Here is a 24,773-nt window from a genome sequence, read left to right on the forward strand (position 1 = left end):
AGTCCAAGTTGCATTCCAAGTGCCATCAGCGGCATCTACATGTAGTCCTGCGGTTTTGTGTTCAAATAGCCGGCATGACCGGTGAGAACTTCTACTTCTGAGCGTAGTCCAAGCCACCGTAATTAAAGAAGTGCAAAACGGCGCTGTCATTGCTAAGGAACAAGCCTTTTAACTTTGCGACCAACCTATATGCCATGGCGGCCGCATATCGTGCGGCATTCCGCTATGCGGCTAACTGCGACGTGTCGATAAATCGAAATGAAATTGCCTACTCCCCCGAGCACAGTTGCGAACAACGAGAGCGCTCGTGCCCGATGGGGCTCAGTCCAACTGGAGACGCCGCTGTGTGTGTCCACGGGGCCCGTGTCACGTTAGACGAAGGACATTTGCTCGAGGGGGCCTTTCCCATCGACCGGCGCTTTAATTTCGCATCTGCGCAAGCTGCTGCGGGCCGTGACGCAATGTGCCTCGCCGTGGCTCCCGATACCGTCCTTTCTTTCCTCCTTTCCTTCTTTCTTTCTTCCCTCCTTTCAGTCCCTTCATTTCTTCCTTTCTTCCATTCTTCCTTCCTTTCTTCTTTCTTTCCTTCTTTCTTTCTTTAGTTCGTTCTTTTCGCTTTATTTCCTTTTCTCCCTTTATTTCGCTATCCGTTCTCTTTCTTCTTTTTTTCCTTCTTTCTGTATTTGCTTTCTATTTTTATTTTAAGACAGCCGTCCTTCGCCTATACTTCTCGCGTTGAACATCATCGCGGCGCCTTTGCCCTCACGTCTTTTAAATATCTTTCACATTTCACGCCCCACAAATGCTTAGCTTTTGAAATGTCGTTATGATCACTGCATTTTGCGCTCTTTGCAACGGCGCAGAACTGGGATGCTGGTCATTTGGTGCTCTGTCATTAGTTCCGAGCCTTTTCCTGTGTTTCAAAGCGTTTTAACTGCCTGACTCGTATAAAAGAGTAATTCTTCGTTATGCCCTCAACTATGCGCTGCGTTTCCGCAGAGCGTTTCCGCTTAATTTCCACCATGCTCGAAAAGCTCCTTCCTTTTTAAATCCCAACCCCTTGAGAATAAAGGAGTCGCTGCCTGCTGTTTGACTTGCGATCACCAAACTGAGTGATATCTAGTGTTTGCAAGATAAGATTTTTCCAATCTTAGGTAAGCTTTTCCCACTTCAAGCTGCTGCTCCAAATCATGCTTCACATCTTACTTCAGCTATTACAAGGCTGCTCCCTCCAACTTGCTCCGTCGTCCTGCTTCAGCTAGCCCTACTTCCTTCACATTTTATGAAGCTTTTCCTGCTGCTCCAGTCTTTCCTGGTTCATTCTGTTTCACTCTGTGTCTAGCTTACTCTGGGACATTTTGTTCCTTCACATCTCGCTTGTTCATTCTTTATAAAGGCCTCACCGCTTCGCATGCTTCGTTCTTGTAAAGCGTCCTCAACAACACCTTCAGAGCATAATCTTATACACACCACACTACATCCTCTGCAGATATCTGCGAACATCCTGTACAGATATACATCGGTCCCAGACATATCTGCGCAGATACATCTACGACCATATATATCTGTCCGGCGAAGATGTAAGACATCCGTCTCGAAAGAAAAGGTACCCAATCAACGTCGGTCGTCCCAGGACGCAAAGAATGAGACAGGATGAAGAGACAATTGCTTCCTCTTAGGTTTCGGGCGTCCGTCCAGGTTCCGGCCTGCACGCTCTATCGCCGCGATACAAGCTCGATACTAGTCGCAACAAAAACTTTCTGCGGGCTTTCAGCAAGCGAGAAATTGGATTCTCAGCACGACCCTTGCGAGACACAGTCAGGCAAGGATCGATAACATTGTTTCTCTTCAAGTGCAACGACGTCTTTCTTAATCAAAGTGTCCGGACCCACCAAGAAATCCCTCGGAGACAACACAGTCCAGCGAGCAGCCCGATTTAGCGCGCTCAGCTTTGTACAAGAACAAGATAAACTACTAAGAGGCTGGGAAAATAAAGCGGAAGTAAATCAGATGGTCTTGCAAACGCCAGCGCTAAACACATCACTGCAAAGAAGACTGAAGGCTATTAATGCAACACATTGGAGAGCCAACTTCAGTTAACGCGCCGCACTCTGGACTGAATGAAGAAAACACAGCTAAACAGCGGTAGCCGACAGCGGCGCAGGAAACGAAAACATAAAGATACAAAGGTCAAATAAAAGCAGGCAGGAGGAAGCGGTGTTCAAACGTGACCGGCATCACCAACGAGCGACGTCTTCACCGCAACGCCCAACAGCGTTGTGTCGAGTCGGGCTTTGCCCGGAGGCGGCGAGGTCTGGCTAAAAAGCCAAACCCCAGGCGCGAACTACAGCGCCGGGGAACGCAACACACGGCGTCCATTCATCACCATCATTCCCTCCTCCTCCGTTTTCCTTCTTGCACCCTCCGACGCTCATCCATCCAGAGCTGCTCGTATGTTGTGTGATTTGGTGCCTCCATTTATTGTTTCGTTTTTACTATTTCTTTTTTTTCTTTGCCGCTGCTCGGGAGCGGTGGCGTCTGCTCGCGTTGTGGCGTTGCCCTGCAAGTTTCGTCTGCTCCCTGCTCGTCCCTCGGTCATTATGGCCGGGATGCCGTTCGCCCCGGCTGTGGCTTGCGGGGATTGGCTTCGGATGCGGCTGCGGCTGCTGATGCTGCTGCGACTCCTTCTTTGAGCAGCGGTGCTTTGCAGCAGAGGCGATGCCTGCTGTGCGAGTGAGCTCTCTCGCTCCTCAGACAGCTAGGTTGGAAACGCAGTCAAGGTTAGCGCATTATGTGTCTTTGATTCTCTCTCCCCCTCACTGTGCTTCCTGGTGAGGATCTAAAAGGCAGGTCGGATACCACAGAGAACGCCGAGAAAAATAAGCTCACTGATAGGGCGGGGTCTTTATACGGTGAGGCCAGCTAATCTGCTACGTATCAGCAACCGAAAGGAAGTCGTATTTCACTCCGTTAAGCCAACAGTGCCAGGAGCAGCGATCTGCAGTCATGAGTACTTGGCACGCTGCCCACATATCCGGTGTCAGCTAAGTTTGTTACAACAACGTGATGCACCGCATGACTCTAAAGAGTTAGGTAAATTTCGGATAAAACTTATAATCAAAGGCGATTACGTCTGTGGTGATTTTGGTTTTTGAATTTATGGATTCTTTTATAAAAGGTTGAGTAAACGTTTCCAACTTTTTGCCGCTGAAACATTTACCAGTGGGAAGCATTGAATTATTGTACGAGAAAGAAAACAGTTACTCTCAGAACTATACTTTTTAAAACACAGCGCACTACGAAACTATCTAGTGCATGCGGTAACGATGAGGTGGCTGATAAAGTTCGTCGAAGTGCGAGCGTTGAAGCACTACATGCTTTCTATTTAGTGTTGCGCCGGTAGTAGCAAGTAGTAGAAACTTATTGCTAACTACGTACACATAAGAAAAATTCTGCGGGCTTATGCTGAAATCTGCTGGTTACATATGCAAAATAAATGGACATATTAACAAACACGTGGCCTGTGTTTTCCTTAAGGGGGAACAAAAGTTCAGGTTTCACCTGTACAAAAAGGACAAGTCTGGCAGACTAAACTCTGAAATACCTGCACGCGTGTCTCAGAAACACCCCTAGGGCTCGCCGACATCTGGTAATAAAAAGGCGAATAAACTAAAAAAAAATGAACGCAGCATAGGTTGGTGGTAATGACGCCATCGCCAGCGCCTTGAGGGCACTCTCAAGTTATCGGGGCTGATCAGGATAGGCACGACACATGTCTCTCGGGGAGCAGGTGCTCCTAAGTGCTTCATCGTTCATTCTGGCTCGTTGTCGCGGCAAGAGTCATTAAAAGTTTTCAGGGAGCTTGTTCTTTTTTGTTTTCTTTAGGGCTTGCAGAGACAACGTTATTAGCGCTCGTAAAAGGCTGCTAATATATGCGCGCTGTCGCATGCATTTTATTCTTGAGAACTATAAGGATACAGGTTAAAGATGTCAGAATTTATGGGTCACCTCTGGAATGAAGTTATTCGTTTTTGAAACAATAAAAAAAAAAACTCCGAGACTTTCCGCCACAGCCTAGAGCCCCGCAAATTTCATGGACTGTCTATTCAAACTGATATATTGCCGCGAATCTTTGCAGTGTTTGTTCATTCTTCAAATCTGCCAGCACGCTGCTTTATTGCTTTTTTTGCGATGCAAGACGCGACCAGATTTGTCTCGATTGATCGCATCCAGGCAGATTCCAGGATGATTCTACGTTGTTCCAGAATGTTCTAGTAAGTTTGCACGCTTTATATCGAAAGGTCGCTATTAGCTATAAATTGAGCACAGCCGACAGCGGCGGGCATACTGTTCGCCAAGCGGCGAGCACGCTAGTTGCTAGGGCACCGCCGAGTGATTCAGTCCATTGTGGGCGCAAGTCAGCCCAACTAAAAAGTGATGTTTAGACACCACTTTCGCAGCCTTTCAGCTCTCCGGACAGTAGTCAGCCCTACATGACAATATAAACAAGCCTTCGACAATCTATATATATATATATATATATATATATATATATATATATATATATATATATATATATATATATATATATATATATATATATATATATATATATATATATATATATATATATATACATTTCCTGGTCGCTATACTGTGGACTGTAAGTCAAATGTAGAGGTGCTGCACATAAAATTACTGTTCAGTACCTAGACTGTATATATACAGCCTATATATTGTATATCTATAGACTGTCTATTTGGGTCATAAAGAATTTTTTCTACGCAGAAAACGGCTGTTTAAGCCTCCCTCCCCCCCCTCTCACATAAGATCGCTTACGCTCCAGCCTGAGTCAGAGGGCTCAGATGAGCTCATAGTCTTCAGGCAGATAGTGAAGGCGGGAGTTTTCGCGCACGCTTCATTACGAGAACAGTCACATCAGCAGTTATCGCTTGTAAATAAAGTTCACAAGCCGGTCAGCACTGCATAAGGCGAGATTCGGCGACATTTGTTTTCCGTGGTGGTAATCATATTTTCATTATTACTTGTCTTCTCTGTTATATCGTGTAAGACATTACTATGTGGCCATTTGTGACGTCACTTCATACGGACTACTCAGCGTGTCTCGTTGCCTTGGTGCTATGCAGTGATGTCATGCGTGACTTCACTGCGTGCTGACCAGTCAGCGTGCCGCGCGGTGTTACGTACGCCAGCGCCATCTGTGTCTCTGTAAAACCAATGAATCGTATAGATAACATGATGCACGTACTGACCCTTAGAGCAAGTGGCATATCGAAGTAGGCTAGGAGCGTTCAGCGCTCCTTTTGTATCCGGACACCAAGCGTGTGGCAAAGAACTGCGGCAGTTAAGCCTTTTCCCGAACACACCGCTTTGCCTCGCTAGCATTCGCGTTTTTGGCTGCTGATTCAAAGGTGACAATATGGAATCTTCGAAACAACCGCCACGATCCGAAGGAGGCGAAATGCATGGGCCTTACGTGCAACACCCGATGTCAGTTTTAATCGAGAGCCTCCTACAACGACGAGGGAAAGCGAAACTATTTTATTACGACGTTGCCTTCAGCATAGAGGGTACTGTGCGCTAGGGTCACCAGAGACAGCCGGTCCGTCATCTGCTTCCTCGTAGCTCACATGCAGTTTTGGGAGGTCAGAACCCAAAATAGGAAATATCATACCTTTAAACTGCTCTTTCCCACTTGCTTAATAATAGTAATATTTGGTTTTTTGGGGGGGAAGGAAAATGGCGCAGTATCTGTCTCATATATCGTTGGACACCTGAACCGCGCCGTAAGGAAAGGGTAAAAGAGGGAGTGAAAGAAGAAAGGAAGTAGAGGTGCCGTAGTGGAGGGCTCGGGAATAATTTCGACCACCTGGGGATCTTTAACGTGCACTGACATCGCACAGCACACGGGCGCCTTAGCGTTTTTCCTCCATAAAAACGCAGCCGCCGCGGTCGGGTTCGAACCCGGGAACTCCGGATCAGTATTCGAGCGCCCTAACCACTGAGCCACCGCGGCGGGGCTCCCACTTACTTCAGGAGCGCTGTTCCAGTTGCGGCGAAGGTCCCAGAAAAGTCGCATACGTCATAGCGGTTCGCAAGTGCCTAAAGCCTTCCGCACTGCGCGGTTGTGACGCTTCGGGTATTTTTCTGTTGTTCGTGTTGCACTGACTGACTGACTGACTGACTGACTGACTGACTGACTGACTGACTGACTGACTGACTGACTGACTGACTGACTGACTGACTGACTGACTGACTGACTGACTGACTGACTGACTGACTGACTGACTGACTGACTGACTGACTGACTGACTGACTGACTGACTGACTGACTGACTGACTGACTGACTGACTGACTGACTGACTGACTGACTGACTGACTGACTGACTGACTGACTGACTGACTGACTGACTGACTGACTGACTGACTGACTGACTGACTGACTGACTGACTGACTGACTGACTGACTGACTGACTGACTGACTGACTGACTGACTGACTGACTGACTGACTGACTGACTGACTGACTGACTTGATATCGCTGGCTATGGTTACAGTAACGGCTCGTCTCTGACACTAGTCGCGATACGCGCCTTGCTTGCCGCTTATGGGTGGCTGTTCGGGAAATCACGAACCAATTCTCTGTGTGTAGAGGCCGGGATAAGTTTGTAAGCACAACTCCTATTTGCGCGCAACCTTTTGAAACGCTCCGCTGAAGCCAAACTGAAACGCGAAAAGTACGACTCAATCCCTGCAAGGGGTCAGCCCTCGGTCCACTTCCCTTATTGTGCCTTCCTCCCTCACCTCTGCACAGCCCTCGGAGCTGTCAGGCTGATGCCCGTGCAGGCTGGACCGACCGCCTCTGAAACCACTCTTTTTAATCTCGACGCGCGTTGACGGATGAGGTGGGATCATCAAGTTGCTTCCTGTTCGCATTTTCATTCTTTCCTTTTCTTCCCTTTATCTTTCCTCCAGCGTCCCCTCCCCAAACCGCACCTGCCCCCTCCTCTCTTCTTCCCCATAGACAGCCGTAGCATTCAATCTCGTCCCTGCCCCGTCCTTTTTTTTTTCATTTTCATTTCGCTCCTCTGTTCAGCCTGTTGGATACCAGACCTGTTCTAGTTGCTTATCTATTTTTCCCTAGCCCTGGTGTTTCCCTAAATCAGCAGGCATTTTCTTTTTCTCTTCTTCCCCTCTTCCCTTTCTTCCCGACTTGTTCCTCCCGGTTTCCCTCAATTTCGCGGCTTGGTTCTTCGTCTAAGAGCCACTCCAGTGCTCAGCCGCGCTTGGCTTGACCCGGTGTGGCCGGAGAGCGGCTTGCAAAAAAGGCGCCCACTTTCTCGAGGGTCTTCAATCTTTGGGCGAACGCTGCTGGCGAACGCCTTCGAGTTTAGTTTTCGGGAAGGTGGTGCTGGTGCCCCTAGAAAACTCCAGGCGGGAAGGTGTCCCAGTTTTGTCCGGGTTTTGCCAATCAATCACACCCGACTCAGAGGGGAACAAAAGTTTCTTGAACGCCTTCAGTCTGACAACTTTCTTTTCTGCGTCCTGCTTTAGCATAGCTACTTTATGAACGATCGAAGAAGTGCCAAAGGTGCTTGAAATACCGGGCCTGCTGCAGCAACAGCTGTGCCTTCATCGAGTTTATATTTATGTCGATCGCAATGTCCAGGTTAACCATTACGGCTCCCTGTACGAGCTTGCACGGATAAAAGTTGAAGTGTAAAAGAAAGTTCCCTGAAGTGCCGCTATGAGAGTGCTATATGACAAGCACAGACAATACAACATAATACAGTAGTTTATTCGCCAGTTTTTTATACAGATAAGTTTGCTGGTCAGCCGAAGCACATAGCTCTCGTTGGCTGGCCAGGAAGTTGGTGGATACATCACCAGTTGCAAAGCCACAAAGTTTACACAGTACAATGATCAGATAGCAGGAACCCGTCCTGCCTGACAAAAATAAAAAAATATCAAATTAAAACACAAATGCCACTAATACTAGACAAGCACAAAAAAGTGCGCCAGGTGCATGAGGCATAAAAATAAAAACAATGTTCCAGACATGCAAAACCGCACACAAATGTCATTCTTGCATTTTTGCTTTGCGTCACTTCCTTATGTTGCAGACCAATGTTCCTTTTTTATATTGCACAGACCGTCATTAAGATCGTCATATACCGAAGGGACATAAAAGTGCCTAGTTTGTTTGTTTATAGCACTTTATCTCTTCTTGAATTTATTTTATCCTAATTTGATGGTGCTGCTGCTAAGCATGCTTTGAACAAAAATAATGCTTGATTTCACTTTATTCAACGGGTACTTCCTAATATTCCATCACTATCCGAACTTAAAGAAAAGCCCTTTTACTTCATGAAGCACGAATTAAAAGCTGAATATATTTAGAGACCACTCGTTTCAGTTACGTGTCCTTAAACCCCAAACAACTACTTTCTTTTCAGACACGTACCCAGCAAATGCAAGCTTGGCCCCAAGTTTCCACCATGCGCACGTAATCGCTTACCATCAAAGCCTGTCTCTGACCTCCTTCTCCACTCTGACTTCTCATCTGGACTGTCTATACCAAAGCAGGAACGGAAAAACGAAACTCTCTGTGTCACTGTCGGCTACTGCTAGCTTTGTCTATGCTGCCAATACCGGAAGCGCTGTTCACGGTCAGTTATTGGGAACCTTCTCTTCGAGCAACGACGCAGTCGAAAAAAACCACAGGACCGTGTCCAAAATACGACAAATAACTTGTAGTTTTGTGGTAACAAACAAGAATTTGTTTTGTAGTAATTTTCTGCAGAACTGTCGTTTGTTCTGTTGTACTTTGGTGTAGTATGTAGTTCTCTTGTAGTTTCTGCTTGATTTATGGTAGTTTAACATTCCGAAACGACTCAGGGCTCTAAGGGGCGCCGTAGTGAAGAGATTAGGAAATTTCGACCACCTGGGGTTCTTTTAACATGCACTGGCATCGCGCAGTACGCGGGCTTCTAGAATTTTGCCTCCATCAAAATTCAACCGCCGCGGCCGGGATCGAACCCGCGTCTTTCGGGTCCGCAGTCGAGGGCTGTATAACCACTGAGCCACCGCGGCGGCACTGTAGTAGTTTCTGTACTAACTACGCAAAATTCTGTTGTTTCTACAGAAATTTGTGTTGTTGCTGCTAGCTTTGGTCAAAAACAAGAAAATCTGCTGTGACGACTGAAATTTTTCTGTTGTCTTTTTCCGCTGGGCACCCAGTGTGGTACCGCGTGTTAAAACCTCAAAGGGGAAACAAATTTGAGCTTGAAGGCTGATAGGTAGAAACCGAACACAACTCCTTTACAAGTACCTGAAATCCGCGTGAAATGCAAGGCACCGGAGTTTTGCTGAAGTACGCTGCAGATCAGAGAGCAGTTCAAGAAAAGGAGGCCGAATTCGTGAAAGGGGGCAGCGAACTCCCTCGGGGAGCGAAGAATATTCCCAATTTAATTACGGTAATGACCCGAGACGCGGCGAAGACTTCTGAGTGCGCCCACCGGAACAGCCGCCGTCAGGCGCTGCATAGAAAGAAGGAGGGCGGAAAAGGAAGCGCTTCCGGAAGCAAAGAGGAAGCAGGCGAACTGGGGAACCGCGCCTCCACTTCCGCCGCCGCTCCCTTTTCCATCTCAAGAGAAGTTTCAAACTTTGTCCTTCTGCCTTCATTTTTCATTCCAGGCACCCGCGGGTGTACAGTTCTCTTGAACATTACTCTTTTTTTTTACTTAAAGACAGGCTTGGGGAATCTAGCAGCGCACAAAAACGGGAACTAAGGTGTGAGAAACCGAGTTCTCCCCAATTTCGTCCTCATTAAATCGCACAGCCGTGTGGCATTTGCCCTCGAGAAGTATCGGTTCGCTTTGGAAACTAACCGGAAGTAGAGGCTTTCGAAAACGTATCGTTAACGCGTCTCACCGTCTCGTAAAGGTAGGCACTGGAAAGCACAAACAAAAAGAGACACGGGATTCGAACTTGCGAAAGACAGTTTTGAAATGACACCCGCCTCAGACTCACTTTTCAGAACAAAGGAATTCTGGTGTCAATACAGGCGTGGAGTAAGTGCCGGTGTGTTTAAAGCAAATGGAAGTTTTACTCAATTCCGCTTCACCAGTGAACATTCGAGCAGACGTAGCCCCGCTAAAAGAACGCCGTGGTAATATATACAACATTTGTTGCATTTCAAGGAAAAAAAATCTTGTTACGGACATCGACACAATCTCTAAAGTTTCACCACAGGAAGTCACTGGAAGTCGCAATGATCTATAATTTTCTACCTTATTTTTTGCGACCCCAAACAACTGCAAAAATTCTATAACGCGAATTTTTCTAAATCACGCTTCTTACAGAACTCAAAGCCAATACGGCTGTTCGAGCTGAAATTGTGGGTCATGGCGTCATCTGTCACGTGCTGTATCAGTTGCTCTACCTCCGTACGCTAAATGCCTTTTGGACACTGTGTGAGCCTTAAGTAAATAAATGTCAAAATAAATTTTAAAAAATTAAGGGAGCACTTAAGTCTCCTTACGTGCGTCAAGGCGAAAGCCTTGCTGCCGCCGTAAAATGGCGTCGTGGCGCAGTGGAAGCGTCTACGCCTCGAACGCCAAAGGGCCTGGTTCGATTCCCGACCTTTACCCCGGTTTTATTTTATTCACAGCGCTTATGAAGCCATTTGATTGACAGGTGAGGCGGACAGTATACTGCCACACTATTAACTCCTCTAGTGGCGCCATACCGCGGCTAAACTGCATTTCCTAGCAGTTGACAAGCCTTGAGCCATCTCGGGGCTAGATGCTTTGTCTTCTTCATCTCTCGTGCTGCCTGCTGCCTTGCGCGTCCGAACGCCTTGCGCGTATAAGTAAAGCAAGTAAACTAGTCCTGCTTACTTGAACCGTTTCTCGGTGACATATTTGATTGAGGTGCTGAGTACCGGCCCATGTACGCTGACCTCGAGGACATCTTTGGCGCGAGCTCTCAACGCGTGGCTACAACACCAGTCCACAAGGCGAGCCGCCGTCTGCGAGGCCTACAACCCGAGTTCGGCCAACTGACAGCGCCGGTAAGAGCCAGGACATCCACCGCGGCTAGCCAGAACACTCAGCATTCCGGGAGTGCCCCGCCATTTGTCCTTCACGCACCTCGGTCGCCGCCACCGTTCCACGGGGACAGGTTCGAGGACGTCGAAGACTGGTTGGCCAGCTTTGACCGAGTGGCGAGTTTCAATAAGTGGGACGCGAGCGCAAGCTGCGCAACGTCTACTTTGCTCTGCAGGACTCGGCCAAAACGTGGTATGGGAACCACGAAGCTTCCTTTACCACCTGGGAGGCTTTTCGCCGAGTGCTGCTAGTGACATTTACCAGCAGCGAAAGAAAAGAGAAAGCTGAAATCGCCCCGCGCTCGAGATCACAGCAGCCGAACGAGAGCGTCGCGATGTTCATAGAGGACATGACGCGACTGTTCAGTCAATATGAGGACGCACAAATCCTGCGCACACTGATCAGGCAAGTAAGGCTTTAGTTGCTGGATGTAACGGACCCCCGTCGTGGCGCAGTCATTCTGCTTCCTGCCACCGAATGTGACGTACGCATGTAGGATGGGCTCCGTTGGAGCAACGATAGCGGCCCAGGCCGGCCGCGGAAACAGGAATGCTGCAGCTGCAGATAACATGTGCCAACTTCTTTTGCCAACTTTGCCTACCGGACGCGTGGTGTTAAATTCTGTTTTTCTTCATGGCGATGTGCGACTCCGGCCCTTCAAAGTCGAACTTCCGAGATGCCTTGTCCAAGACCGGAACCCTGCCTGACTTGGTTGCTGTGGGGGCATACCAGGTTAACCACTTATGGGCGGTGACCCTGAGCACTTCTGAGGCAACGAAGCGGCTGCTCGCCGTGAAGAAAATGCTAGTTAAAGGGGGGCGGTGCATCATTACCGACCCTGAGAACCAGGATGTCAAACAGCGGCTGCATTGGATGCTCCCCGGCACTGATGACGAGGACATAAGAACGGCATTTGCAGCGCTCGAAAGATGACCGCAGTGACCCGTGAACTGTGGCGAGTTCAAGGTATGACGGAAAAAGCCCCTACTAAAAGGACTGTTTTACTGAAGATGAAGCCAGGTGTTACAGTTGAAGACATCCCTCATCAACTGAAGGTTTCGGGAGAGCTGGCACTTGTGATTGGGCCTGGTATGCCTATGCAACGCCTGCGCTGCCGCGGCACTGCACACGTGCAGAGAGAATGCAAGATTCCTCGCTGTACGAAATGCAGACGTTTCGGTCATGGCGACACTGATTGCGTTCGCACATACGCATCGTCAACGGGAGCTACAGTCGACGACGAAAAGGCGCAGTTGCAAATGGATGCCGCTGAAGCTGAGGAGAAGGCTAAGGTTGCAGGGGAAGTGGATAAGGCAGCAGTAGCCACGGTTTCCTCACCGTCTTCGGCGGAGGACACCGGGACACCCAGTGACCAAAGGGAGACCCTGAGCCGCCAGGATCTATGGCAACCAAGATGGCAGAGGACGGCAGATCTGCAGGCGCTTCAAAAACCGAAGTGCCCCAACCTGTCCTTGAGGAGGGCATGGATGACCGCGACGGCCGCTTGGCGACCATTAGTGAGCCCGTCAAGAGTCCTTATGAACCGACCCGCAACGAAGAGGCCAACGAGACTACAGCCTGCGGAGAGGAGTCTCCATCGAAAGTTGCCCAGGCCCGGAGGCCTGCTTTCAAGCCGCGCCCGAACCTTTCAGCTGAGAGGCGAGTCGCCGGAAGGTCACCTTTGCGGCAAGGCCACGGCGATCGACCTGATGACCCGGGCGTTAAACAAAGCGTCTAGCAATACGCTGGATGTGAAAGGTAAGCGCCGTGCTCTCGGTCTCTTCACCTCATTGTCGAAATGGCTCCTCTACTTTGCCTGAAAATAGCCACACTTAAGGTAAGGGGATTCGCGGGGAAAAGAAAACAAAGCCAAGTGTATCGACTGATAACTAACTACGACATTGATCTGTTGGCAGTAAAAGAAACTAAAGTAGACGGGGAGGAGGCCGGGAGCATGGTGCAGCGTTTCACTTCTAGGTATTACGCTATAGTTGCTCATGCAGTTGGAACGTCGGCTGGGTGTGTGCTCTTCTGTAAAAAAACTACCGGTGCTCGCTGTCCAGGCTTACGCGACATGTTTTAATGGACGATTTATTGTGCTTGATTATGCCTACTTGGATGTGAAGTGTAGAATAATCCGCATTTACGCACCTAACAAGGTCGATGAGAGGGCAGCCTGTTTTGAAAGCATCGAGCAGTACTGTACTGTCGAAAGGCAATTGATCGTCATGGGTGATTTCAACTGTGTCTTGGCGGCGCGTGACAAAACAATCGATAGCATATTCAAAGACAGAAGCATCGAAATATTGTCCGCGTTGGTAGATAAATGGAATATTGAAGATTTGGCTGACTGTTAAGAAGACGAGCGAGATGTGCAATTCACGCAATTTCAGCGCTCAAGTCACGCACGTCTGGACCGTACCTATATGGCGATAGACCTGCTTCCACGATGTAACAATTACAAGGTTGTACCTGTGTCGTTTTCAGACCACAGTTTGGTACAGTGTATGATAGGCACAGGAAAACGGGAGAATGCGTTTAATTGGAACTTCTGGAAATTTATTGATAAGTTGTTAAAGTGCGAACGTTTTTATGACAACATAAAAGAACTTTGAAAAGTAGTGCCTAATTCAAGAGAACTCTTGGGAGCAGTGGGAACTATGTAAGTAGCAAATTAAAATGAAAGCAATTGAAAAGGCTTGCTGCATAAAAAAAGAGGCAAAAATTAGGAAGTAGAATTTAAAAACTGCTGCGGAAACTAATTGAGCAGGAGAGTACCGCTCCTGGTCTGTGGATTCAATACGTAAAGAAAATTAAACAAAAGATAGAAGGTGTGGAAGAAGAGCGTTATCGCGGTGCGCTGGTGCGTGCAGGAGCCGAAGAGGCGGTTTTCGGTGAAGCACCAACAAACGAGCATTGGGCATGGAAAAAGCCTGGACTGGGCGTAATCGGGTTGATAAGATTGAATGGGGCGGTGTCATAGCAGATGACGAAACGCATGTAAAGCAAGCTTTTGGAGAATACTATCAGTCGCTTTTAACAAAGCATGACGTAGACATTCACACATTCAAAGACAAGTTTCTAGGAGCAATGCCAAGAATAGATGACGAACAAAAACAGATGTAAGAGGAACCAATTACGGAATCTGAAGTGCAAAAACAACAGAAAATTTAAACTTGGGTAAGTCGCCTGGACCAGACGGTTTAAGTGCGGCTTTCTATAAAGCTTTTTAGTAAGACATTTCTCATTTGCTAACTGCACTCTTTAATGATGCATATGAATTGAAAGCACTACCTCCTTCTTTTCGCTTATTTAACACTTTCCTAATTCCGAAAACGGAGTTCCCGGGTTCGAACCCAATCGCGGCGGCTGCGTTTTTATGGAGGAAAAACGCTAAGGCGCCCGTATGCTGTGCGATGTCAGTGCACGTTAAAGACACCCAGGTGGTCGAAATTCTTCCGGAGCCCTCCACTACGGCACCTCTTCTTCCTTTCTTCTTTCACTCCCTCCTGTATCCCTTCCCTTACGGTGCGGTTCAGGTGTCCAGCGATATATGAGACAGATACTGCACCATTTACTTTCCCCAAAAACCAATTATTATTATTAAGACAGCGAAAAGTTAAAGCATGTTACAGCCTACAGGCAGATTTAACTCACGAACGTGGACTACAAAATATTCATGAAGGTGATAGCAAGGCGGTTAAAAAGGGTAATGAATGTGATAGTAGGTGCTCATGAGACGTGTGGCATCAAAGGCCGTTCTATTATGTCTAATATTCATAAAGCAAGATGTGTTCTTGAGTGTTGCAATGTTACAGACAGTCGTATGGCTATTCTTCAGTTAGACCTGGAAAAGGCGTTTGATTGCGTGACACATGAAATTTTGCATTTAATTTTGAATCATGTGAATGTTGGATCAGTCATCAGGGAGAGAGTGGCCATGGCGTACCGCAACTGCACAGCCAGACTAATAATAAATAAGTGTTTGGGGGGCCCATAAGCGTGAAGCGGTCGATGCGCCAGGACTGCCCGCTCAGCCCTCTTTTGTTTGGTATATACATAGAAGATCTGTGTTTGAGCATAATACAGAATGACGGTATTCAAGGTTTTAGGCTACAAGCGACAGAAATTAAGTTGCTGGCTTATGCGGATGACGTAGCCGTTTTAGCGGTTGATTATGAGAGCATAAGAAAAGCCATCGATTGTGTTCGGCAATTTAGTCAATCGACAGGAAGTCGAGTAAATTGGGCAAAATGTGTTGGCTTCTGGCATGGTGAATGGCCAACGACTCCAGTTAACTTTGCGAGTGTGTCCTGTTTGACGACCTCAATGAAGTACTTAGGGGTCCCACTAGAGTGTTATCGAGACAGCGAACAGTATTGGAAAGGCCAGTTGGAAGACGCACGTGCAAAAGCTGGCAGATGGAAAGGGGCTCGGTTCTCGACTTTCGCGAGGGCTACAGTGTGCAACTTATTCTTCATCAGAAAGCTGTGGTACGTGATGCAGGCACTGCACTGTTCACGAACTAACGTGCAGAAACTGCACCGCATTTTTGCAGTGTTTGTCTGGGCCTCGAGCTGGGAACGAGGCAGCCGCACAAATTTGTTTAGAAGTGTAAAAGGTGGGGGCCTGGGCCATCTGTTTTTGTGCCAAATCGTGAGCCGGTTTTTATTTTTCCGTGACGCGAGTGACCCCTTCTTGCGTATAATCTGTCAAGTAGGGTTGGGCCGTGCGATAGCAGAATGGATTGTGGAAACAGAAAACATTCAAGGTCCTATTTTTGGATACAGCAGAGAAGTGGTAACGAGCGTAAGATTTTTAGCTGCTCGTTTTTCGCATCAGTACCTCTCTTCTGTACAAAGGAAAACACTCTATCGAGATTTACGTGATGTAGTTCTGCCTGAACCATTGTACAGGGCCATGTACCGTGGAGGCCAGGACAGTAATGTGTTGAAGAGAGTGAAGAAAATGCAGGTACAACCGGCCGCTAAATCTTTTTTTTTTAATTTACACACAGAAACACTGGCCGTGAAAACATTTATAAAGAAAAAGGGAATGTTTCTGCCTTGGGGCTCAGATTGTATTGATTTACAAGAAACCAGAGACCATCGATCATATTTTCTTGCATTGCTGGGAAGGCGTGTACTTCAGGGATGTCCTGCAAAGAACGCTCAAGAAAGACTTGCCTCTAGACACGTATGGAATACGGTATCTTCCTCTACAAAACGAAGATGGCGTACCTTTCGACACAATATTGCCTTTGGGTCTCCACGATGTTTGGCGCTCCCGAATGGCTGGATACTACTGTGAACCGGATGCGAGGCCTACCCGAATTTACTTTCGTGAGGGTGTGCACTGGTGCACTGGTTCACTGGTTCACTGAAAGACAAAAAACGGCCGATCAAATTCCTGAATGGCTCTCGAGGTTAGAGCCCTTGGTGTCCCTGAAGGACTTTTAACATGACGAAGTCAGCAGTAGCGGCTGGTTGAGTGTCAAATTCCCTCCTAAAAGGGGCATCATGTAAATTTGTTTGTTTGTGTATGTTCCCCAAGCCCGGCAATAACGAAAAAAAACTCTTCGCGGCGGAGTGGAAGCGTCTCTGTCTCGCACGACAAAAGGCCTGGTTCGATTCCCGGCCTGACCCCCTTTTCTTTCATTCACAGCGCTGATGACGTCATTTGAATAACATGTGAGGTGGACGGTTTCTGAGGACGCACAAATCCTGCGCACACTGATGGGGCAAATAAGTCTTTAGTTGCTGGATGTAACGGACCGGCGTCGTGGCGGAGTGGAAGCGCCAAAGGGCCTGGTTCGATTCCCGGCCTAGACCCATTTTCTTTTATTCACAGCGCTCATGACGTAATTCGATTGACAGGTGAGGCGGACAGTTTCTGAGGACGTACAAATCCTGCGCACACTGATGAGGCAAGTAAGGCGTTAGTTGCTGGATGTAACGGACCCCCATTGTGGCGGAGTGGAAGCATCTCTGTCTCGAACTGCAAAGGGCCTGGCTCGATTCCCGGCCTAGACCCCCATTTTCTTTTATTCACAGCGCTGCTGACGTCATTTCATTGACAGGTGAGGTGGACGGTTTCTGAGGACGCACAAATCCTGCGCACACTGATGAGGCAAGTAATGCTTTAGTTGCTGGATGTGACCGACCCCTGTCGTGGCGGATTGAATGACCAGGAATATCAAGTGTTTCTGCCTCAGCTACCAACCGGTCGTATTGTTTTAAATACCTTTTTTTGCACGCAGATGTGCGGTCTCGACCGTATCGTGTGGAGAGAGAGAGAGTAAACTTTATTGTTCCAATTGAGAGGTTTGGTTGAGTGCCCGGAGACTGCCGATGTCTTCCAGGCTGAGCGGGGTTGGCGCCCCTAGTCCAAGGCACCACTGTCCCTGGCCATCCGGCATGCGTGGCTCACTAGGTCCCTTTGGACCTTAAGCTGGCTGCTGGTTAGCCGGTCCTCCCACTGCTCCGCATTTGGGTCTTTATTATTTCGGAACGCTAAATTGTGTGTACATTCCCATGTGATATGATATAACGTGGGGGTTGCCCCGCACCACGGACATGTATCCCTATACTGCTCTGGATACATCTTATGTAGGACATGAAGGTTGTAGAAGGTCCCTGTTTGGAGTCTTCTCCAGCATGTCGCCTCGTATTGTGTTAGCTGAGGGTGTGGCTGGGGGTATTTGCGCCTTCTGCCTTTAATGAGGTTGAGGATAGCTGCGTACGTGAGCTCCACCGTCATCCCCGGGCCGTCCGAGGCATTTGACGCACCAGCTCGGGTAGTGAGCTCGCGAGCTAGCTTGTCTGCCTTCAGATTGCCTTTGATTCCGGCGTGCCCTGGTACCCAGTAGATCCTATGTTGGATATTTTCATTGGTTTGCTTCGTTTTCAAGAGTATCTTTAGTGCTTTCTTATTGAGCCTTCCTGCCAAGTAGCGTCTGCACGCTTCCTGGGAGTCAGTTAAGATTGTGAGAGATTTGTTCGTGCGATAGCCCTCGGCTGCCGCTAGCGCTACGGCTATCTCCTCTGCCTCAGCTATCGTTTCATCTCTCGTGGATGCACCGCTGATGAGGTCACCTTCCTTCGTTGTTACAACCGAAACTGTTTTCTTGATGCTTTGGCTGCGATTCCATGGATACAGTGTGGCGTCAGTGTACACTACTCGATCTTGTGTGGCTATCCTCGTTTCTACATATTTAGCCCTTGCCTGTCTTCTTGCTGCGTGGAGGTTTGGATCCATATTCCTGGGTATGGGACTAGCATGGAAGGTTCAACGTAACATTTCCGAGATGCGCTGGCTGGCTTATCGCTGCTGTCCAACGTAGTCGCCTTGGGTGTGAAGAAGATACTCAGCGAGGGCGACATAAAAGTGAAAGAGGGGCGTTCTGTGATCATCGACCCTAATAATCAAGAGATTCATTTGAAGCTACACTGGATGCTGCATAACGTGCCAGATGAAGACATACGCTATGCCTTTTCATCATATGGAAAGGTGACTGAATTTACAAGGGAACGGTGGCGAGTCAAAGCGTCCAGGACAAAGGGTCGTCGACGCGACTCGTGATTCTTAGGCTCAAAACAGGCCTTTCGGTCGACGATTTTCCCCATGAAGTACTCATTGCTGGGGAGCAGGCACTCTTTGTTGTCCCGGGGAGGGCTCCGCTTTTCCTCCGATGCCGTAACACAGGCCATGTACGGCGGGAATGTCGTGTTCCTCGTTGTGCGCTTTGCCGGCGCTACGGCACGACGAGTCTGAGTCCGTGAGAACGTACGCCAGTGTCATTGGACTGAGGGAGAAGGGGGCCACGTCTCCGAGCTGCTCCTGGACGAGGCCGACACCGAAGAAGTTTCAGGTGGCAACGACAGCGTGCCAAAGGTTACACCTGAACTGCCTCCTGATAGCACGGATACGGACAGAAAGCAGAAGGACGTCAAGCACTTCGAATCAGGTTCCAGCGACCTCGAAGCCAACAGCGTAGGTGAGCCGGAGGAAACGCCCAGGGTTGAGGAGGGCGTCGTCGATATGGACGACGTTTGGGCAAGCGGAAGCGGAGCAGCGGCCAAAAGATCTTGCAAGGAAACGTTAGAGGATGGCGAGCTCCCTTCTCTCAGCAACGATGAACCACCACCCAAAACGGTTGGGGGACGCCGGGCGTTTTTTCGCCCGAAACCTAACATCCCGCCGGACAGAAGACCGGCGGCACCCCCTCCCCCGTAGACGACGTGACCTGTGCCTCGAAAGGCTCCTAGGAGCACAATGCCAAACAATGGACGGACAAGCAGCAGTGTGCCCGTGAGACGCTACCAAGGTACGAGAGAGGAGACAGTGTTTGACATGTAGTACAGTATGCTGCACGCAAAGAGTAATTCTGACTACTGCTACGCGTCACATGTCTCTCTCCACTGCACCAGCTGTCTGTTCCTGCTCTTAAATGATGGCGAAAAATGGAGAAAGCACTAAGGATTGCCACTATTAATGTTCGAGGTCTTTCAGCAAGGCGGCGACAATACCAGCTAAGCCGCATCTGCCTAGACGATGAGCTTGACATTGTGACTGTGCAAGAAACGAAAGTTGAGAGCCAGGAGCAGACGGACCGTATGGTTGCAACCGTATGGACCGTATGGTTGAGTGGCAGTTTACCAATTTCCCTCAAGAGGAAAGTGTACAACAGCATAATCTTACCGGTACTCACCTACGGGGCAGAAACGTGGAGGCTAACGAAAAGAGTTCAGCTTAAGTTAAGGACAACGCAGCGAGCCATGGAAAGAAAAATGATAGGTGTAACGTTAAGAGATCGGAAGCGGGCAGAGTGGGTGAGGGAACAAACACGGGTTAATGACATCCTAGTCGAAATCAAGAGAAAGAAATGGGCTTGGGCAGGGCATGTAATGCGAAGGCAAGATAACCGCTGGTCTTTAAGGGTAACGGAGTGGGTTCCAAGAGAAAGTAAGCGTAGCAGGGGGCGGCAGAAGGTTAGATGGGCGGATGAGATTAAGAAGTTTGCAGGCAAAGGGTGGATGCAGCTGGCAAAGGATAGGGTTAATTGGAGAGACATGGGAGAGGCCTTTGCCCTGCAGTGGGTGTAGTAGGGCTGATGATGATGATGGTTGCAACGTTTATGGCGCATTATAATGTTTCTATTTGATATGCTGTAGGTACATCTGGTGGTTGTGCCGTCCTAACACGTAAATGCCCTGGCATTTTTTAGGAGTCTGTCAGTGAAAACGGACGTCTAATTGTTTTAAACTTCCCTTTTTCCGGTTCGCAATGGCGACTGATATGTGTGTATGCACCAAATGATATGCAAGACCGATTTATCTTCTTCGAAAACCTTGAATCCTACATCAACTGCAATAAGGCTGTTATTCTTTTCGGTGATTTTAACTGTGTCTGTTGTGCCGAAGATCGTGCGAACAGTCGCCATGTTAGAGATAAAAGCGCTGAACTTTTGAGCACGCTAATCAATGACCACAACCTTGAAGATGTCGGCATGGTTTTGTCGAACGCGGGAAGACGACAATACACACATTTTCAGGGGAAAAGTCATGCGAAACTAGACCGAGTATATGTGTCGCTGGATCCGATACCTCTTTGTAGCGACTACTCCGTTACGCCCGTATCATTTAGTGACCACTGTATAGCCTCCTTTACGCTATAGGGCGAAACGAAAGCTGTCAAAATTTAATTGGCAATTGTGGAAGCTTAATGCGAAACTGCTCGAAGATGTCACTTTTGTTAATAAAGTAAAAGAAAGGATTGACGATGTGTTGACAAAAGATCCCGTGCAGTGTGCGGTCGCGTAGGAGGAACTTAAAATCCAAGTAAAAATGATGGCGATTGAAAGGGGAACTATCCGACGCTACAACGAAAGGTTAAAGGAAAAAGAGCTCAAACGACAACTTGAATGGCTTGTAAAGATGGAAGGAGCGGAACCCAGTGCGTACACTAGAGAAGTAAGCAAAATTAAAAGCGAATTGGAACTGCTTGATGTGGAAAAATACAAAGCAGCAGTGATTCGCGCACGCGCAGAAAGGTTGTGGCTGGGGGAAACCCCAAATAGACGGGCGTTGGGCGATGAAAAACAATACGCTACGAAGGAAATCAAACAGATATCTTATCAAAATTAAGTTAGTTCTGATAGCGCGGTAATTGCAAGAGCATTCGTCGAGGACTATAGGTATCTTTTTGGCGGCGCAAAACAAGTGCAAAGTGGGTTTGAAGAACAGTTTCTTGCTTACTTGCCTAAGTTAGATGACGAAACTAAAGGGAACCTAGAAGGTGGCACAAGCACGGACGAAATTGTGAGGGCGATAAAGGAATTAGCTGAAGGCAAGTCGCCCGCGCTCGATGGCTTAGGAGCAGCCTTTTACAAGGCTTCTGCACCCGAACTGTCAGTGATCTTACACCGTGTGTACGCTGAAGCATACGAGCAAAATAGACTTCCCCCTTCTTTCAGGACAAGTCACATGGTGCTAATACCGAAAACAGAAGACCCAGGGAAGCTGATGTCGGTTGAGTCATACAGGCCAATTATGTTAACAAACACCGATTATAAAATTTTAATGAAAGTTCCGGCGAAGAGAACACAAGCAGTAATTAAAAGTCTTGTGGGGCCTCACCAAACATGTGGAATCAAGGGCCGCACGATCACAACTAATACTCATATTGCAAGAAGTGTGTTAGAGTGCTGTGACGCGTTCGTAGGCCGAGTTGCTATGTTGCAGCTTGATCTGGCGAAAGCTTTCGACAAGGTCTCGCATGAAATAATGTTCGAGGTGCTAAATCACATCAATTTCGGTCACGTGATTACTGAAGGTGTCAGGATGGCTTATAGTGACTGTACAACGCGTATTGTAATAAACAGGACTCTTGGTGAACTTGTTCCTGTTCAGTCATCAGTGAGGCAAGGCTGCCCACTCTCCCCACTGTTGTTTGCCTTGTACCTTGAACCTTTTTGTGTTGCTCTCTTACGCCATGAAAGCATTCGTGGCTTCAAACTGAAGTCATCTGAAGTTAGTGTTAGCTTACGCGGATGATATCGCTGTATTTTGCGCGGACAGAAGCAGTGTCCTTGAGGTGGTTCAAGTAGCCGACAAATTTTGCAAACAGACGGGCTTCCAGAGTAATTGGGAAAAGAGCGTTGGCTTCTGGCACGGCAACTGGGACATGACTCCGGGCTGTTTTGCAAATATGTCGTGTACGGCGACACCAACTAAATACCTGGGAGTCCCGCTGCAGCATTACAAAGGAAATAACGAATATTGGAAGGCAGAAATGGAGACCTTGAAAGAAAAGACATCATCATGGCAAGGTCGTGGTTCCTCGATGTTTGCGCGGGCTACTGTGTGCAATGTATTTCTTGTGGCAAAGACTTGGTATGTATTGCAAGTTCTTTTTATGTCGCGCGCGAATGTGCAAAAAATGCACAGAGCTTTTGCAGTGTTCATTTAGGGCTCGACTTGGGAGAGGATTAGTCGCTCAAATCTTTTTCGATCTGTTCATAATGGAGGACTTGGCTTATGAAATTTGTTTGTTAGACAAATTGTGTCACGGTTTATTTTTTTACGGGACCAAAGTGATGGTTTTTTGCGCACAATGTTGCATGTTCGACTGCCTAAAACTTTACCTGATTTAATTGTTACCACTAGTAATGCTGTGAATCATGGTGTAACTGGTTATCTGCACGAAATTGTTGTGTCATATCGCGTACTAACAGCACATTTTTCATTAGAGTACTTGTCTTTGGTTAACAAAAAGAAGTTGTACAGACTTAATTGACATCATGATGCCAGTCAAACTGCACAGAACGATGTACTGCGGAGGCCCAGGAGATGATGCTTTGAAAAGAGTGAAAAAGATGCCAGTAAGAGGTTCAATTAAAACTTTCTTTTTCAAGCTGCACACTAATACTCTTCCAGTAAAGACATGGCTCGAAGACAAATAAATTTTTGTGCCCTGGACCGTGAATTGTCTTTTCTGCAAAAAGCCTGAAGCCATTGAACATGTTTTCATTGAATGTTGGGATCCTATCTTTTTATGGGACATTTTACAACGCACACTTAAAAAGGAACTACTAATCACCCCTGCAGGAATCAGGTTTTTAAACAGCAGAGACTGATGATGACACATCGTATGATATGTTCATGCTCCTGGGCCTCCACAGTTTCTGGAAGACAAGGATGGCTGTGCGACATGCAGACATTGGTGTTCGGTCAGCGCGTGAAAATTTTATTGATTGTGTTACATACATTGCAGAGGTGTATCGCGCACAAACGGAGCCGCCGCAATGGATGGCTGTTCTTGACGATTTCGTCAGACCCAAAAAATTTTAACCACGCCAGGCCTGCCTGTACTGGTGTTTTTTAGTCGTGTCTGCATTGTTTGAATTGTTGTCTGCGAAGGAAATAAAGAAAAAAGAAAAAAAGTCGTTGCGCAGTGGAAGCGTCTCCATCTCGAACGCCAAAGGGCCTGGTTCGATTCCCGGCCTAGACCCTGGTTCTCTTTTATTCACAGCGCTGATGAAGTCATTTGATTGACAGGTGAGGCGGACAGTTTCTGAGGACGCACAAATCCTGCGCATACTGAGGAGGCAGGTAAGGCTTTAATTGCTGGATGTAACGGACCCCCGCCGTGGCGGAGTGGAAGCGTCTCTGTCTCGAACTCCAAAGGGCCTGGCTCGATTCCCGGCCTAGACCGTAGTTTTCTTTTATTCACAGCGCTGATGACGTCATTTGATTGACAGGTGAGGCGGACAGTTTCTGAGGACGCACAAATCCTGCGCATACTGAGGAGGCAGGTAAGGCTTTAATTGCTGGATGAAACGGACCCCCGCCGTGGCGGAGTGGAAGCGTCTCTGTCTCGAACTCCGAAGGGCCGGGTTCGATTCCCGGCCTAGACCCTAGTTTTCTTTTATTCACAGCGCTGATGACGTCATTGATTGCCAGGTGAGGCGGACAGTTTCTGAGGACGCACAAATCCTGCGCATACTGAGGAGGCAGGTAAGGCTTTAATTGCTGGATGTAACGGACCCCCGCCGTGGCGGAGTGGAAGCGTCTCGCCTGGCTCGATTCCCGGCCTAGACCCTAGTTTTCTTTTATTCACAGCGCTGATGACGTCATTTGATTGACAGGTGAGGCGGACAGCTTCTGAGGACGCACAAATCCTGCGCATACTGAGGAGGCAGGTAAGGCTTTAATTGCTGGATGTAACGGACCCCCGCCGTGGCGGAGTGGAAGCGTCTCCGTCTCGAACGCCAAAGGGCCTGGTTCGATTCCCGGCCTAGACCCTGGTTCTCCTTTATTCACAGCGCTGATGACGTCATTTGATTGACAGATGAGGCGGACAGTTTCTGAGGACGCACAAATCCTGCGCATATTGAGGGGGCAGGTAAGGCTTTAATTGCTGGATGTAATGGACCCCCGCCGTGGCGGAGTGGAAGCGTCTCTGTCTCGAACGCCAAAGGGCCTGGCTCGATTCCCGGCCTATACCCTAGTTTTCTTTTATTCACAGCGCTGATGACGTCATTTGATTGACAGGTGAGGCGGACAGTTTCTGAGGACGCGCAAATCCTGCGCACACTGATGAGGCAAGTAAGGCGTTAGAGTGGCATGTTGGCCACATAG

Source organism: Amblyomma americanum, chromosome 8 (genome assembly GCF_052857255.1).
Source record: "Amblyomma americanum isolate KBUSLIRL-KWMA chromosome 8, ASM5285725v1, whole genome shotgun sequence".
Lineage (NCBI taxonomy): Eukaryota > Metazoa > Arthropoda > Arachnida > Ixodida > Ixodidae > Amblyomma > Amblyomma americanum.